This window comes from Balaenoptera musculus, chromosome 7, assembly GCF_009873245.2.
Source record: "Balaenoptera musculus isolate JJ_BM4_2016_0621 chromosome 7, mBalMus1.pri.v3, whole genome shotgun sequence".
In the NCBI taxonomy this organism is placed as follows: Eukaryota; Metazoa; Chordata; class Mammalia; order Artiodactyla; family Balaenopteridae; genus Balaenoptera; species Balaenoptera musculus.
In genome coordinates, this window is record NC_045791.1 from 54,945,746 (window position 1) to 54,959,389 (window position 13,644).

The 13,644-nt window shown below is 43.4% G+C and overlaps 1 long non-coding RNA gene across 2 annotated transcripts in view; it reads right to left on the minus strand.

The window, feature by feature from the left end:
* Nucleotides 1-13,644, minus strand: part of LOC118898191 — a 38,641-nt gene that overhangs the window by 13,419 nt on the left and 11,578 nt on the right. The gene's annotated exons all lie outside the window — the stretch shown is intronic.

Genomic DNA, 13,644 nt, shown 5'->3' on the forward strand with positions numbered 1-13,644 from the left:
AACCCCTGCCCTTGTGAAGTTTACATCCCAGCAGCAAAGAGTCCTATCTGGGCATCATCTGTCAATCCTTGCGGTAGTTTTGCATCTTCTCTAGGTCTAAACTCTTAGGGGTCATTATCTTGCTTGTCTCTGTTATTTGCATCTCTGGACCCCAAGTGAGTTTGTATTCAGCTCCCTAAGTCTTTAGAGAAGCAGGGTCTCTACATTTCTGGGTCCCAGGTGCAACTTGACCCTCTCCCATATGCACATTTAAACATGTCGTTTTCCTCACCACCTCAGCCTGACCATTGGAAATCTGTGATTACTGAGAGAGACTTCCAGGACAAAGGTTGGGGAAAATACGACAGATATCCAGTTTAACCCACATACTTCTCAGATGTGGAAACTGAGACCCAGAAAGGCAAAGTGACTTGCCAGTGTCACACATGGGGACCTCGTCTTATCCCTTGGCCCCTTCCTCCCAGTCTAGTGCTTTTCTTTTCTTTTTTTTTTTAATTAATTAATTAATTTATTTATTTATTTATTTATTTATTTATTTTATTTATTTTTATTTTTGGCCGTGTTGGGTCTTCGTTTTCTATGTGAGGGCTTCCTCTAGTTGCGGCGAGCGGGGGCCACTCTTCATCGCGGTGCGCGGGCCTCTCACTGTCGTGGCCTCTCTTGTGGCGGAGCACAAGCTCCAGACGCGCAGACTCAGTAGTTGTGGCTCACGGGCCTAGTTGCTCCGCGGCATGTGGGATCTTCCCAGACCAGGGCTCGAACCCGTGTCCCCTGCATTGGCAGGCAGACTCTCAACCACTGCGCCACCAGGGAAGCCCCTAGTGCTTTTCTATCATATGATAAATAACATAATTCTTGGAATCAAATGGGCCAAAAGAGCCAAAAGTGACTATAGAACAGAGGTGGAGCAGGACAGACTCAGACACAGCTCACACTTGAAGAATAATACTAGAGAGGACTGACTAATTTGTCAGACCTGAAATCCACCCTAGCTTATGTGTTTGAGTACCTTGGCATCACATCCTCTCCAGCACCCCAGACAGGATGAAAGCAAGGCCTAGGAACTGGAGTTGGGTGTCTGTCCTGAAAGCTAATGCACCTATTGGCCAGACTGTAGTTAAGTTAGAATTTAAAAATCTGTGTTCCATAAACTAATCCATGTATGTGTTTTTACAACTGTTTTCTCAGTTTACTAGGGTGAGCCAGTTTTGAAAGGGTCCAATGTTGTCACAGCTGGGCTGGACTCCACTAAGAGGAAAGAGAATATTTCTAGATCTCATTCAATATTGGGATGAGGAAAAACAGTTGCTTGAGCCAACAAACCTGACAAATATGGGACAGAGGGAGCTGAAGCCATAGGAAGCTTGAGCTTGCCTACCCGCTGAGATTTTCTTTTAAAGAACCCTCACAAAATTTAAAACTTTAATAAGAAACCATATAATTCAAGGCACATATACATAATTCATTAGTTTTTTTTTTTTTTAAAGAAATTCACGTTCTTTTTATTTATTTATTTATTTATTTATTTATGACTGTGTTGAGTCTTCGTTTCTGTGCGAGGGCTTTCTCTAGTTGCGGCAAGTGGGGACCACTCTTCATCGCGGTGCACGGGCCTCTCACCATCGCGGCCTCTCTTGTTGCGGAGCACAGGCTCCAGACGCGCAGGCTCAGCAATTGTGGCTCACGGGCCCAGTTGCTCCGCGGCATGTGGGATCCTCCCAGACCAGGGCTCGAACCCGTGTCCCCTGCATTGGCAGGCACATTCTCAACCACTGCGCCACCAGGGAAGCCCAGTTTTTTTTTTTTTTTAATTCATTAGTTTTTAACAGTCCTTACCAGACTAATCAGTTAGCAGTTAAAGAAGAGCATGGGGTTGGGATCAGAAGACTTACATTCCTCATGTGCCAGCTTTATGACTTGGGACAAGATCCTTAACTTTCCTGAGACTTGACCTCTCCAGCCATAAAGTAGAGAGAGTAAAACCTGCCTCAACTTCCTCTCTATGTTGCAAAAATTAAATGAGCAAGCATATGAATGCTTTTTATAAACTGTAAAGAACTATAAGATTTTAATTATCATTGTCAATTAACGTTCAACTTGAAAATTTTCCTAATTAAACTCAATCTTAAATTTAGCAACAATATGAACTTGCAACTCTGTTTGGGGGTGGGGGCAGGGGCGATGGTTGCATGTTACCAACATAAAATTTTTTTTTTTTTTTTTTAAATTTTTGGCTGCGTTGGGTCTTCGTTGCTGCACGTGGGCTTTTTCTAGTTGTGGTGAGCGGGGGCTACTCTTGGTTGCAGTGCCCGGGCTTCTTATTGCGGTGGCTTCTCTTGTTGCGGAGCACGGGCTCTAGGCGTGTGGGCTTCAGTAGTTGTGGCACATGGGCTCAGTAGTTGTGGCTTGGGGGCTCTAGAGCGCAGGCTCAGTAGTTGTGGCGCACGGGCTTAGTTGCTCCGCAGCATGTGGGATCTTCCTGGACCAGGGCTCGAACCCGTGTCCCCTGCATTGGCAGGCAGATTCTTAACCACTGCGCCACCAGGGAAGCCCTCAAAATTTTAAAATTCAAAGAAACAAAACAAATTCCTACAGGTATAATCATACGAATAAAAATAACTTTTCTTTCTTTTTTAAATGAAAAATACAATTTCTTTCCCTTGTCAAGGAAAAGTTTTTTAAAAAAAGAGCCAGTGGGGTGAATTTTCTAATATACACTTCATGGAGCAGATAAGATATTATTTACTCAATTGCTGAGTGCTGGAGCAGAGTGAGAATCAGTATTAGCTGCCCATCCTTCAAAAGGGCTCACACGGGACTTCCCTGGTGGCGCAGCAGATAAGACTCTGTGTTCCCAACACAGCGGGCCCAGGTTCAATCCCTGGTCGGGGAACTAGATCCCACATTCATGCCGCAACTAAGAGTTTGCATGCTGCAACTAAGGAGCCCGCCTGCCGCAACTAAGGGGCCCATGTGCTTGCAACTAAGGAGCCAGCGAGCCACAACTAAGGAGCCCTGGAGCTGTAACTAAGTAGCCCACCTGCCGCAACTAAGGAGCCCACATGCCGCAACTAAGGAGCCAGCAAGCCGCAACTAAGGAGCCCGCCTGCTGCAACTAACACCCCATGCAACCAAATAAATAAATAAATATTTTAAAAAACAAAAACAAAAGGGCTCACACTTTTGACTGCAGGAAAATCTTGTCTCATCAGATCCTCTGCTTTCATTTTACACCATAGAAACGTTTGTTACTTGGTCCCAAATTGCATGAAGACCTTCTTTGCTGAGATAAACAAAGCTTTGCCATTTTTAGTACTTTTGATGGCAAACAGATTCTACAGATCTGGCTGCCCAGACAAGCCGACTGATGGGCAGATATTTATGAGTCTGCACATAACTGAGGGATGCCCTTACAATGCAATAATTCTTAAGCCCACATCTGCCAACCTCCAGGGCATAATTATTTTATTTTTAAAATTGCACCCTGTGCAACACAGCCCTTGGGTACTTGTAGAGAAAATGAGCACATTATAACAAATAAAATACTACAGAACAACTAATAGTTTAAACCCATTAAAAATAAGAACCCTGGGGGCTTCCCTGGTGGCGCAGGGGTTGAGAATCTGCCTGCCAATGCAGGGGACACGGGTTCGAGCCCTGGTCTGGGAAGATCCCACATGCCGCGGAGCAACTAGGCCCGTGAGCCACAACTACTGAGCCTGCGCGTCTGGAGCCTGTGCTCCGCAACAAGAGAGGCCGCGATAATGAGAGGCCCGCGCACCGCGATGAAGAGTGGTCCCCACTTGCCACAATTAGAGAAAGCCCTCGCAGAGAAACGAAGACCCAACACAGTCATAAATAAATAAATAAATAAATAAAAGAACGTGAATTTCTTTAAAAAAAAAAAAAAAAAAAATAAGAACGCACAAAATAGACTTACTGCTGGGCCACTGGGAAGGAACAAAATCCTTTAACCACTAAGACTGGGATGCACTGGAAAGGAGTGACTTTGCTTAGGCAATGCAGGAGAAGCAGGAGTAGGTAGAGGGAAGAGGGCTGGAGGAGGAAAACATCAAGCTTTATTTGGAGCACATTACTTCCCAGCAGGCCCACCAAAGGTCCCCACATATGGCCCAGGCAGCACTGGCCCACATCTGCCCTGAGGACCATAGGTAGGTAGGTCATATTTGGTTTCTTGAGATGTGTAGTCCAAATTTACATCACTAGCTGAAGCCTTCCCTATTTCATTTTCCTGCCAGACTTAGAACCTGATGTCATCTCCCTCACTTTTCCAAATAGGAAAAGTTCTTTTATATGTTATTTTAAAACTTAAATAGAACTTATTTATTTCATATACACAAATCATAACAGTAAAAATGTATAAATAAGTGTACACAGGCATATGGCATACACACGTTTACACACGCACTCCCACATGTGTATCTGTGAACTTGCCCTTCCCCAGATGACAACATAGGATAACATAATTAATCTACCAGCCAAAATACAAAGCCAGTAGGCATTCTTGAAATGAGTGTACTCTAACTTTTCTTTAAGCCTCCACAAAGTTTTGCATTGCTATCAAAATATTTTTGGAAATTCTGTAATGTTTCTCCTTTTCCCTTGGCTTCTTATTTCTGGCAAGGACTAAACCCCAAAATATCTTTCCTCTGGGACACTGAAATAACTGTCCCAAAGCAGCTGCCAGAGCTACAGCTATTCAGAATTTTAGGACAGATTTCAAGGAAGGCCATTTGCAATTTTAATTATTAGAGTCAAAAGCCCCACCTTCTCAGATTCTCTAAGAACAGGTATGGGGGGGGATGAGGGGTAGGGGTGGTAATCTTCCTGGATTCTCTCATTTTCGTTCATGACTCTATCTGCTGTTTCACTTCTGCTTCTTCCCTCCTTCTGTCTTTGCCCCACCCCTCCTCTGGGTTTTATTTTAGATGTAAAGAAAAAACCAGCAAACCACTCCCTCTCCCCCCAGTGCTCTGAAGTTGTATTCCTCCTCTGCTAACTTTCCAAAAGCTCTCTTACTATAATGGTACCACGGAACTGGGTTCTTTTTACCCAGGATCACCTCCCTCAAGCTTAGAACAAGTTAGAGGAGGTATCTGGTAGATAAAGAGAGAAAGAAAGAGGTCTTCACCAGCAAGTACAGCTGCCTGACTGGCCCAAACTGAGGGACTTCCTGCAGACAAATAAGGTTTGGACCCATTATATAGCACACAGGAACCCTGACTGTGTTTGTGTCCAGGCTATTCACCTTTACATCAGTGGTTCTCAACCCTGGTTGCATCTCAGAGCCACCTGGGAATGGTTACAAAAAGTACCTTTGTCAAACAAAAAACAAAACAGAAAACAAACAAACAAAAACTTTGTGCAAGTCTGATGCACTGAATCTGGGCCTGGGCCTGAGAGTCTCAATTTTTTAACAGCTCCCAGATGATTCCATTGTGCAGCAGGGTTAAGATTTAGTTCGTGGAAGCTATCCAACCCTGAGCTTACTCCCTTCCTTCCAAATACACCCCAGGAGATTCCTCTGCCTGTTCTCACACCAAAGATTTCTGGGAGCCAGGAAATAGAGTACCACAGCCTAGGGAATGCAGTTTAGTTTTCGAAGGGAAAGGGGTTGAAAAGAGAGGAGGTGCCAGGGCATGGGGGAGGCTGGCCTTGGTGGTCCTCCGGGACCCCCTGGATGTGATGGCACACAGCTGGTGTACATGAGGCCACCTCCTCTCCCCAGCGTCTGATTCTCTCAGGACTTGGAGGATGAGATACTTTAGGAGTCATAATTCTGTTTCTTTCCTGCCTGGGTAGGAGAGGGGGAAAACTAAGTTATGGAGGACACTGGAGACTCAGGAACTGTGATGCAGAGACTTGGGAAAAGAATACAATCCCCAGCCAGCAAGAGGGCAATTTAAAAATTAAGTCACATCTATGCTGAAAAGGTTAGGATACAATAACGAGTATGATTTTACATGCAGATCGTAGCTGGAGAGACACACAGCTGCTGCCGTGACTCAGCCCACTCCTGGTCACAGGACTCAGCTGGCCTGGGGAAAGTGGCTCCAGAAGCCCCCAAACATGACGGCCACTTCAGACCCTCCAGCTGCTCACCACACAGTTTGGAAAGAATAAGGAGGCCCCTCCTTGGAGCCCAGAGTTCTAACAAACCCCCGGGGCTTCCAACCCCCCCCCCCCGGTTGCTGAGGCAACTGGTGGGCACCGTCTGATTCTTCTAGGCCGGACCAGTGCTGGGAGACGGGCTTGCCCTGCTGCTCAGCTCTCGCTCAGAGATTCTTGGCTCTCTGCCAGCCTCCCTCTGGCACGTTGACGGCTGCTGTTGTGCTCTTGGCTTCTTCTATACAGACAAGGTCTCCCTGCCTCTCCCCGTCTTTCTTCCAATCTCTCTCTCCCCAGCTGTCTCAGGGTTTATGTGGGAAAGCATGAGCTTACCGCCTATGAAAGAGACTTTCAAGGCCATGCCTTCCCCCGCAGCCTCTGGAGTCAACTTTGTCCAGGCTGTGTGAAGGGGACTGAACCGGAGCGGGTGACTATTTGCATTCTCTGGGTAGAGTTGCTAAATGTTTCTGGGTTTCCCCTGGCACGGTTCTGATTAGTGAGCATCCAAAACTCAGGTCCTTGCCCTCAGGAACAATCGTGAAAAGCACGGGCTGCAGGACTAATGCAGATGTGCAACACGGATGGGTTCCAGCTAGGAAGGAGCAGGGGTTTACATTTTCTTGTTCAATTAAAACCCTCCCCATTCACACGACCTTGGTGCTTCCAACTTAATGAAGTTCCATTACTTCAAATTCTGGGTGTGTTTCTTTTTTTTTTTTCCTCCAAAAGAAGTTCAAGCAATGACCAAATGAGAGTGAATGATCTCTGTTTCAGATAATGAACCTCCAGAGGCCAGGCTGAGCTGTGCCCCACCAAACCAGCATGTGTCAGCCTGTGCTGGTCACCACGACTCCTTCCAGACTCAAGCCATCCAGCTGACTCCTCTGGGGCTGGGGGATGGTCCCTTCTTAGAGCTTCAGCATGATATTAGTAAACATGTGTACCTCCCAACTTAAAGAACAGCGTTTTTTTAATGAAATGAAACCACGTAACCTACTGTATTTGCATTCTAATCTAACAGTCAGACCTGGACACTGAATGTGATGTATCTTTAAAACTTATCAGAGTGATCACATACCAAGGAAAGGGAATAGGAATGCCCAAAGGCAGGTCCTCCTACAGGAGGAGACTGGCAGGAACGCCCTGCCTGGAACAAGCACTCCTGCTGGAGGGGTTTCTTACCCTGTTTTGTTTTTAGAAACCAGAAAAACATGAAATGTAAAAAGGGCTCCAGTTCTAACCATCCCACTCAGGCCTAGCCCCAGGCAAAATGAGAAACCGAGCCAGCCGGGCCAGGCCAGGCTTCCAGCCCCATCTGCCCCTGTAAAAGCCAAGGACCCAGTCAGGGACACCCTACTCCCCAGCCCAGAGGAGACAGAGCGGCTCAGGGGCACGTGCATTCCAGAAATCTCTGTGTATAGGAAAGAGAGCAGAAAAGACAGAGAAGTATATCAGGGAATCAATATAATAACCAGCATGATAATAATAACAAAAATAATAATGGCTATGAGGAGTCTTATCCTAGTTCTGCTACTTAGAGGCTTTGTAACCTTGGACAATCATTTAACCTCTCTCTTTCTTCACCTGTAAAATGGTTATAATTATCTACGCTGCCCTTGTCCCAAAGTTGTCATAAGAACCAGTTGAGATCATATGCAAGTTATTTTGAAAACTACAAAGTTGATTTGTAACCTGTTTAGAATATTTATTCTTTTTAAGACTACTTAACCACACCTAAATATTATACCTAGTAGATAGTATCTTAGTTATCAGTTGATGGCTAAATATGCAGAATTTGGTGGGCACATCTGCTATATTGTATTTTTCTTATACTAGTCCAAACTGTTACTGAGGATATGTAAATAGCCTCATTGCGTAAAACCAGTTATCATGGCATTTGCTAAAGTGGGCTTCTACCAGTGATGTGGTCTGGTTTCAAGGGTCCTTAAGGGGTGCTCTGCACACCTCTGAATGGGTGGTGCACATCTTTAACTAGACCACATAAAAATTCTCTCTATTCTCGTTGAGCACAGCTATCTCTGTGATTTGTGAGTTGGCTGCTCAATGAGTTCAAAAAAACATTTCCCTCTAGCTCCGGCTGGCAAGATGTCAAGATTGAAAAACACATTTCCTGGTACTCTTTCTTGCCCCAATTGGGATGAATGACCCTAATTCTCACCAGCCCATTTCCTTAAGGCATTAGCAGTGATTGAATCTCTGCCCATCCCAATGAGCCTCACACAGACAATTTTAATGCACAGCAGCACCCATAATAGAGAGAACTATGTTGTGAAACTTCAAATTTACCTTTAATTCCATCTTTGACAGAGCAAATTGCAGCCATGGGTTATACTTTGCTATGGTCACTTAACACTAGTTGGAAATTCAGGCACCCTTCAGTTTGTAAAAGTTTCCCTCTCCCATTAGCCCCATATCAAATAGAGGCATCTCCATTTCTATCTTGATGGCTTTCAGTCCACACAAAGGGTTCATCTTGACAAGGAGGTGGTATAGGAAGGACAGCCAGAAGCCAGTGTCCCTGAGGAATTGGGGACGTAATAGGAGAGACAATGAGACAGCCAAGTGTCCTCTTACTGTACCTACATTCACTGTGCACTTGTTAAGTGCTGCTGAATGAGGAAGGAGTTTCATGAAACACAAAAACACTACAAGTAATATTCACTCATTCTTAAGTGACCAAGCATCATTTATCTGCTATAAAGTTTCAGAGAAGACAAAGATAACAGCAACATCACCATTGACTACTATCTCTCTTTATTCTCACAACAAACCCATGAGGTACTATGATTCCCATTTTATAGATGAGGTAATAGGAGGCTTAGAAAGGTTGAGTAACTTGCCTAATAGTCAATAGATATTGGGTGGCAGACAAAAAATTCCAATCCAGATTTATCTGATTCCCAAGCCCTTTCCCTTTACCATTATACTCAGCTGCCTACCATTGTCCAGAGGGGTGAATCAGGAAACCTTTAGGAAGGTGAGGCTTGAATTGGCGCTTGAGGGCAGTGTATGGTTTGGATTGCCTTGGATTAAGGAAGAAGGGAAGACGGCATAATCCAAATCCAAATCGCTGAGTTTGTATCCCCAGGACACAAAACACTGCTTTATATATGGTATATGCTCAATATCTATTTAAAGAATGAATGAATGAGAAACAGTACAAATAAAGACAAGGAGATGGGCCCAAGGATGGAGAGCAAGGGCTGGGAAAGGGAAAATGAGAAAGTGGAAGGGGAAAGAAGAGCAAAGAGACCAGACTGGAGCACAGTATTCACTGTAGCAAGGAGCTGAGGTCATCTAAGCCAGGTGGAACTATATGATGGGAGAAAACTGTAGTGTGAGGAGTTTGGATTTAGTCCTATGCATGTCGTAAAATTAATTCCTAAAGAGGGACCCGATAAGGTGAAAGCCATGATTTAGAAGGATTCATCTGGCTCCAGTGAGCAGGAGGGGCTGGAGGTGGAGGGACCAGAGACAGTGAGACCAGCAGACGATGAACACTGGGGCACTCACTAAGGAGGACCTGGGGGCTCTGATTGGTGAGCTAGGGTAAGAGGCAAGCACAGACTTGTGTCTTAGTTAGACAAGAGACGGAGGTGTTTACAGCAAGCAGAGGACAGCAGGGAAACACACAATCTCTCTTCATCTCCAGGGCACTCTGATATGGAGATACTTTGAAAATATTCAGCTAAGCCTCACTGTACAAACAATTACCTTTAAAAATCTTTGGATACCAGGTCAAAGGAATTGGCTACTGGTCTAAGCAAATGGTTACATGTACTTCTAATGATCTTCATTGACTTCATTGACTAAGTCCTCAAATTGAAGCAGTTCTTTGGTTTAAATTAGGTGGATCCTCTTGCTAATAAGAGTTATGAACCATAGGTGGCCACTTCTACAGAAAATTCCCCAGCCAGATGGCCAGCTTGTTGAGAACAAGGATGGGGCCTTCTCCTTTCGGGAGAACCTCACAGTGGATTCAGCACTGGGTACATAGAAATGAACACTTCACAAATACATACTGTCTTGACTTTCTAGTCACTGAGAGAGATTTGTCCTTATGGCCTATACAGACTTGGCACTCAGCTGCTTCTGGTAAATGCTCAAAGAGCAACTGGGGCATCAAACACTTGTGTCCAACATCAGTTCTCTGACTACACCTTGATCACATGCACCCACAGGGGTTGTGCCTTTAAGAAATGCACCTTAGGGTTCTTGGATATTAGTAGTATTCTCTGAACAGAAGACGTTTTGAAAGTGCAGATACATAGATGTCCATCAATCATTCAACAAACATTTGCTGTGTGCCTGCTATATATATATATATGTATATATATATATATATATATATATATATATATATACACACACACACACACACACACATATGCCAGGCACTGTTTATGGCACTAAAAATATATCAGTAAACAACATGGGTAATCCTGCCTTCATGAAGGTTACCTTCTAGTAGAAGGAGAAAAATGATAAGCAATAAATATAATAAAAAAGTGAATTAGTAGATTGGAAAGTGATAAGTACCATGGAGAAAAGAAAGAGTATCATGGTTGTGGGTGGTATCATAATTTTAAATAAGGTGGTCAAAATCAGCTTCACTGAGATGGTGATATTGATAAGCGACCTGAAAGTGATAATTGTCCGTGTTGTCTGTTAGTTATAATACTTAAATTTGAAGTCTTTCTTCAAACTTAAGGTAAAAATAAAACATTAGCTTATATCTGGTATAAGGAGAATTGGGGACTGGCCTTCTTATTATGAAACTAATCAGACACATATTTTATACACTTGTATTTTAACAACAAAAGCAATTAGAAAGCTTAATCTTCCAAGGGAAACTGTGTTAAAATACCATCTCCAAAATCTTTCTGTGTAACAAAACTCCCCTCGTTAAAACATGGGCCCCGCCTGTCAGTGCCGCTCTCTCTCAGGTACCGGTCTTCCTCTGAAGACTACAATAACAACTGCTCTCTTACCAAGATTAAAAACAGAAACCAAATTTTTGTAGGGAATAGTTAGTAGCCAACAGCAAGTTTTAGCATTAATGCAGCGGCATATGAACAAATTACAAAAATTCCCTTTGCTAGAGAAACGATCAGCTGTCTTACCGATCACCCAGCAAGCAGCCTTTATTTCCCACTTGGTACTATATTTATGGCTTTTATGGGGGAAAAAAGAGGTTGAGATTTATGGGTTGAATAAATTTGATATCTGTCTAACCAATGATAACAATTCACGTTTAAGTGCATATTGTTAAATTTGTAATCTCTCTTCCAGATTCTAAGCTATTGTAATATGCTTCTTTTGAAGACTTTCAGATTTCAAATGGCTCCCAAATCTAGAAAATTATCTTACTGGTCAGCTAGCCAAGGCGTTGACCTTGAATGAAACCAGTTTAGAGAGAGCTCCCCTGGGGTACTTTCAAGAATTCTGAAACATAATGTGTGTCTGAGAAATTAGCAAATTCACAACATGTGTTTCTGTTACATGATTATAACTGGGTTTCTGAGTGGTGTTCACGGCTACTAAGTGGTTCTGCTCAAAGATTCACCCCCAGTACCTCCACATGTCTGCCTCCTGCCTGCATTCCTCTGCTGGTGTATAAATCTTCACTCTGACCTTGCTCAACACAGCTCAGGTCTTCCCTGATTCTGTGCTGCCAAGACCAGAGTGCATGGCTGAAACATTTTTGAATACTCATGTGAAAGGAACTCAACTTCTGCTTTTGGGTCATTTAGTAACAGTTGCTCTATTTCCTTTTCTTCTATTAAGCAATTCTATTTGCACAGGAAAATATAACCAGCAAGTGACTTTTTTTTTTACCAAGTAATAAAAACAATGATAATAAACTAAACTATGCCAGACATTTACATAACATACTCCATGCTCACTGGTCACATCTGGCAATGTGTTGTGAGCCCTTTCAGAGGAGAAATAACAAAGAACTTAAAAGAACTTTACAGAGAAAAGAAAGCATGGTTTAATTGCGATTTGACCTGATGAGAAACACTTCCTGCTTCAAGCAAAAAAACTTCAGACTATTAGGCACATTATCAGACTGATGTTTGAATACCCCTGTTTATTTTCTCCATCTTTTGCCAGATGCTCAATTCCAAGACTTGGTCTAGAACCAATAAATACTTCCCGTTAAAGCACAGGCAGGAAATAGATTCTTCCACAGGAGGGCTCAACAGGAAAGCTCAAGCACTATCTCCTTGACCTATCCATTCCTGAGGTTCCATTCATGACTTTCTACATGCATCGAGCAACCCTGTATCTCACTATAACCTCAACCATCCCCCTATTGTGTAGATGAATTGACTGTGACAAGATGAAGTGATCTGCCCAAGGTCCAAGCGCAGGTGTCAGCACCAGAACTACAACTCGGGTCTCCAGACTGCAAAGGTGCTCTACTGCCCAAGGTTACACAAGTAATTAATGAAAAGTACAATTATTCCCTGTTTTCCAGCTTCTAGCAACACCCAACTCCCCTACCCGCTAATACCTCCCTCAACACACCTAGCCTGTGACTCACACACAATGGGAATATCTTACTGCTATAACATGCACTTGTATACACTCTCTATTCTATGTCATTTGGTTGAGTGCTGCCTGTCTTAGATGCAGCGCTGATATTCAAAATATTTTACAACTGGTATGGCCTAGGCATTGACCAGTCAGAAGGGATGCTGGCTTACTGCTGGATCAAGGACCTGGAGGCTACCCTCCCCCTGCAATAGGCCCCTGTAGCTGCAGGTGTGGGGGGAGATTAGAGGGACTCCAGGAAAGACTTGCTTAGGGGCAGCTTCTGAAGGGAAACTTGTAAAGGATCCCGTCTTCTGTAATTTGTGCACCATGTGCACAATGTTTCCGATTTATTATTCATTCAACAAATATTAAGCAACTACAATGTGAGGAACCTTATGAGAAAAGCAAAGGCAGTCAGACATCCCCCTATGTCCTACCTTATTTCCTGGTAGAATAGATAAGAAATGTATCTCAGTAGCTACAGTAGAAACCAGAACTTTGTCTATGTTTTAGGATAGGTCTAGGAAAATGGGTATGGCTGTTGACAAAAAAAGAAGAGATCCTTTCTGGTTGTAGATCATAGAAGGCTTTCTGGAGGGCTCATTTCAGCTGTGGCTTTTCAAGGGTGGGGAGGAGTGATGATCATTTTTGTAATATATAGAAATATTAAATCACTATGTTGTGCACCAGGAATTAACACTGTAGGTCAATTATACTTCAAAAACAAACAAACAAACAAACAAACTCACAGAAAAAGAGATCAGATTTGTGGTTACCAGAGGCAGGGGGTAGAGTGAGGGAGAACTGGATGAAGGTGGTCAAAAGGTACAAACTTCCAGTTATAAGTACTAGGGATATAACGTACAACATGATAAATATAATTAACATATATGAAAGTTGGCAAGAGAGTAAATCCTGAGTTCTCATCACAAGGAAAAAAAGTTTTGCTTT